At 36.5% G+C, this 5,092-nt stretch overlaps 3 non-coding genes across 3 annotated transcripts; all 3 read right to left on the bottom strand.

Annotated features, from left to right (window-relative positions):
• Window positions 1-1,800: 1,800 nt before the first annotated feature.
• Window positions 1,801-1,873, bottom strand: TRNAT-CGU (transfer RNA threonine (anticodon CGU)). Its single transcript has one exon. It is a non-coding gene; the product is annotated as a tRNA-Thr (tRNA).
• A 1,932-nt stretch (window positions 1,874-3,805) lies between these two features.
• Window positions 3,806-3,878, bottom strand: TRNAT-UGU (transfer RNA threonine (anticodon UGU)). The gene has a single exon. It is a non-coding gene; the product is annotated as a tRNA-Thr (tRNA).
• A 547-nt stretch (window positions 3,879-4,425) lies between these two features.
• Window positions 4,426-4,498, bottom strand: TRNAT-CGU (transfer RNA threonine (anticodon CGU)). Its single transcript has one exon. It is a non-coding gene; the product is annotated as a tRNA-Thr (tRNA).
• Window positions 4,499-5,092: the final 594 nt, after the last annotated feature.

Here is a 5,092-nt window from a genome sequence, read left to right as displayed (position 1 = left end):
AGAGAAGATAGTATTCTGCTACAGATGGATCTGGATAAGTTGGAAACTTGGGCTGAAAGGTGGCAGATGAGGTTTAACAATGATAAATGTAAGGTTATACACATGGGAAGAAGGAATCAATGTCACCATTACACACTGAATGGGAAACCACTGGGTAAATCTGACATGGAGAAGGACTTGGGGATCCTAGTTAATGATAAACTTACCTGGAGCCAGGCAGCAGCTGCCAAGGCAAACAGAATCATGGGGTGCATTAAAAGAGGTCTGGATACACATGATGAGAGCATTATACTGCCTCTGTACAAATCCCTAGTTAGACCGCACATGGAGTACTGTGTCCAGTTTTGGGCACCGGTGCTCAGGAAGGATATAATGGAACTAGAGAGAGTACAAATGAGGGCAACAAAATTAATAAAGGGGATGGGAGATCTACAATACCCAGATAGATTAGCGAAATTAGGATTATTTAGTCTAGAAAAAAGACGACTGAGGGGCGATCTAATAACCATGTATAAGTATATAAGGGGACAATACAAATATCTCGCTGAGGATCTGTTTATACCAAGGAAGGTGACGGGCACAAGGGGGCATTCTTTGCGTCTGGAGGAGAGAAGGTTTTTCCACCAACATAGAAGAGGATTCTTTACTGTTAGGGCAGTGAGAATCTGGAACTGCTTGCCTGAGGAGGTGGTGATGGCGAACTCAGTCGAGGGGTTCAAGAGAGGCCTGGATGTCTTCCTGGAGCAGAACAATATTGTATCATACAATTATTAGGTTCTGTAGAAGGACGTAAATCTGGGGATTTATTATGATGGAATATAGGCTGAACTGGATGGACAAATGTCTTTTTTTGGCCTTACTAACTATGTTACTATGATGTGTTTCCTGGAGATTTTTTGCAGAGTTTGCAATGAGATTTTCATTCTTAAAGCCTTTTTTGCAGATTTTTGATTTGAATGTGCCTAGTTTGGAGTAGTTTTCCTCAGGATCCGCTTCACAGAAGCAACAAGTTTTTTTTTCTTTGCCACCATGTTTTTTTGAAAACCTGAAATGGATGAAAACTCTCCAAGTAATGTAATTATTACATCTGAACATTTTTTTCTCAGTATAATAAACCTTCACCTTAGCAGGTATTTTTTATAGATAAGCTCAAGAATTAAACTATTCGGTTTTAAAATAACACAACGGCTCCAGTGAGAATTGAACTCACAAAAGTATACAAGACCAGTGCTCTAACCACTGAGCTATGAAGCCAACGAAACTTTGTCCCATCTTTTGATCTCTATTTCAAACAGTGCAATAGCCATTCAGTTGCATTAACCACACAAGTCCTTTCATTTCTAGTTTGAAATCACACTCTTAGCGTAATGTCCCATCACCAACAAACCAACTACTGCTCTTGCAACGCAAAAGCATGACTTGCAAACATTCTGAAGCTTCAGTTCTAAAACTGACTACCTGTTTATTGGCAATCTGATGTGCAAAAAATGAAATTGGATGGATTGGCAAAGAAGAGACTTCTACTGCTTGCTTAAATAAAATATGTAATTCTTTATATGACAAAATCACACATCAAGAATAGATGAAGGGTCATTAGACTCCTTAAACTCTGCTAGAGGTAGCATAAGAAAGAAATTTGACAAACATGTTACCCGAATGTCATATAGGATCAAAGTCTTATCAAGAACTTTTGAAAAGGTTGTCGTAACTTCACATAAAGTCAATCTTGAATCGCACCAACTTTATACCACTGACCAAACAGATAAGCAATTTTCATATGAGAGACAAAGAGTTTTTGTAAGGCTTCAGTGAGAGTCGAACTCACGACCCCTGGTTTACGAGACCAATGCTCTAACCTCTGAGCTATGAAGCCATTGAAAAGCAACAATTTCTCGAGCAATGTAGGGATTAGTCTGTGAGAGGTTTGGGTACGCTCAGTACCTCCTAAGGATCATTTACTATGCTACATTGGAGAAATGCAAAGAAACTGTACAAAGATTTTTCTTTAGGTACCAATTTGACATTGACATGGGAAAAATGCATATGAAAACTTACAACCCATACAAGCAATGATTGTAAGATAAGGCTTGGTACAAAAATGTAAAGAGAAGCATGATGATTTATTTATATTTTCAATTGTACCAAATTTAAGAATGATTTCATAAATTTTTTTCAGGTCAGTATTAATCTATGTGCAAATGGAGTTTTATGGAACCATTCAAACAAGATGAGTTTTTCAAGTGGAAACTTTTTATGAAAGCAAATTTTAAAGCAAATCTGCTCTAAAGTCTTTGTCTCCACATTGCATTAGATCTCTGGCCATGATGTTCATTTATATTTTCAATCTTGGTAAATTTAAGAATGATGTCTGAATTTTTTTTGTGTCAGTATTAGGAAATATGCAGATGGAGATTTATTGAGGCATTCAAAAAAGAAGACTTTTTAAAGCAAAAACACCCTTTCATTGGGGAGCTTTTAAAGGAGTTTCAGCTTTATAAAGTGGCTCCTAAAGCACTTTTTAAGAGTTCTTGAAGTGTTTTTGAAGAGTTTTTTTTTCTAAAGCTTTTTCTTTGCAACCTTTTGATTTACAGTGTCTACTTTGGAGAAAATTCCATCAGCAGAATCTGGGCAGAAACTCCAAATTTTTGAGGAGCTATGAGATTTGCAGGTGCATTTGTAGAGTTTCCACTCAGTTTCAACTAGGTGGCTATGTGCACATGATGTCTTTTTTCAGGCGGCTTCCGCCATTGGAATCATTTGAAAACCCTATCAAACATTGCTCAAAAGAATGAACATAAGCAATTCTATGTAAAACTGACTTGCTCTGTCTATGTTGAGGTTTTTGAATGTCTTTTGACCACTTCAGGTTTCTAAAAATGCCAAGCGGTTAAAAGAAGTCACATGTCCATTCTTTTAGCGTTTTCCACCAGGAGCATGCTGTATATTTTACAATACAAATCAGTGGAAAAGCTCAATACATGCCTGGACTGCAACAAGACTTTTTTTGGAGTGTTTTGCCATTGATTTTGCTTAAAAGAGCTAACTGTTTCTTCATGTTTCAATGGAGTGAAAAATGCGACCAGAAAAAAAGACTTCACCGAAACCATGGGAAAACCTTTCAAAAAAGCTGTCTCAAAATTGTCCAGGAAACAACCATAAAGATGACACAAAAGACGATTCAGGGGAAGAAATGTCCTACATTTCTTGAAAAGTCTTCTGCGTGAAAAACTCATCAAGTTGTCCTGAGTTTAAAAGCCGTCATATGCACATACCAGTTCCTGTTCCAAAAATTCATTAAAAAACTGAGTGTGTGTGCAGTCCAACACGTCAAACAAAACTTGTGGTTTTTGAACTCCTAGTGGTGTTTGGAAAAGTTTTGATCAAAAGTTCCTGAAAAAACCTCAGTGTGAATCTTTAGGTTATTTGCAGATGGAATTTTATTAAGGTATTTAAAAACAATGAGTTTTGCAAGCAGAAACCACTTAGGAAATCACCACTTTATTAGGGAAGAGTTTTTATGTTCATGATGTGTTTCCTGGGGATTTTTTGCAGAGTTTGCAATGAGATTTTCATTCTTAAAGCCTTTTTTGCAGATTTTTGATTTGAATGTGCCTAGTTTGGAGTAGTTTTCCTCAGGATCCGCTTCACAGAAGCAACAAGTATTTTTTTTCTTTGCCACCACGTTTTTTTGAAAACCTGAAATGGATGAAAACTCTCCAAGTAATGTAATTATTACGTCTGAACCTTTTTTTTCTCAGTATAATAAACCTCAGGAATTAAACTATTCAGTTTCAAAATAACACAAAGGCTCCAGTGAGAATTGAACTCACGACCCCTGGTTTACAAGACCAGTGCTCTAACCACTGAGCTATGAAGCCAGCGTCACTTTGCCCCATCTTTTGATCTCTATTTTGAACAGTGCAATAGCCATTCAGGTGCATTAACCACACAAGTCCTTTCATTTCTAGTTTGAAATCACACTCTTAGCGTAATGTCCCATCACCAACAAACCAACAACTGCTCTTGCAACGCAAAAGCATGACTTGCAAACATTCTGAAGCTTCAGTTCTAAAACTGACAACCTGTTTATTGGCAATCTGATGTGCAAAAAAATGAAATTGGATGGATTGGCAAGGAAGAGACTTCTACTGCTTGCTTAAATAAAATATGTAATTCTTTATATGACAAAATCACACATCAAGAATAGATGAAGGGTCATTAGACTCCTTAAACTCTGCTAGAGGTAGCATAAGAAAGGAATTTGACAAACATGTTACACGAATGTCATATAGGATCAAAGTCTTATCAAGAACTTTTGAAAAGGTTGTCGTAACTTCACATAAAGTCAATCTTGACTCGCACCGACTTTATACCACTGACCAAACAGATAAGCAAATTTCATATGAGAGACAAAGAGTTTTTGTAAGGCTTCAGTGAGAGTCGAACTCACGACCCCTGGTTTACGAGACCAATGCTCTAACCTCTGAGCTATGAAGCCATTGAAAAGCAACAATTTCTCGAGCAATGTAGGGATTAGTCTGTGAGAGGTTTGGGTATGCTCAGTACCTCCTAAGCATCATTTACTATGCTACATTGGAGAAATGCAAAGAAACTGTACAAAGATTTTTCTTTAGGTACCAATTTGACATTGACATGGGAAAAATGCATATGAAAACTTACAACCCATACAAGCAATGATTGTAAGATAAGGCTTGGTACAAAAATGTACAGAGAAGCATGATGATTTATTTATATTTTCAATTGTACCAAATTTAAGAATGATTTCATAAATTTTTTTCAGGTCAGTATTAATCTATGTACAAATGGAGTTTTATGGAACCATTCAAACAAGATGAGTTTTTCAAGTGGAAACTTTTTATGAAAGCAAATTTTAAAGCGAATCTGCTCTAAAGTCTGTCTCCACATAGCATTAGATCTCTGGCCATGATGTTCATTTATATTTTCAATCTTGGCAAATTTAAGAATGATGTCTGAATTTTTTGTGTGTCAGTATTAGGAAATATGCAGATGGAGATTTATTGAGGCATTCAAAAAAGAAGACTTTTTAAAGCAAAAACACCCTTTCATTGGG

Source organism: Ranitomeya imitator, chromosome 1 (assembly GCF_032444005.1).
Source record: "Ranitomeya imitator isolate aRanImi1 chromosome 1, aRanImi1.pri, whole genome shotgun sequence".
NCBI lineage: Eukaryota > Metazoa > Chordata > Amphibia > Anura > Dendrobatidae > Ranitomeya > Ranitomeya imitator.
This window is presented reverse-complemented; position numbering and strand designations above follow the sequence as displayed.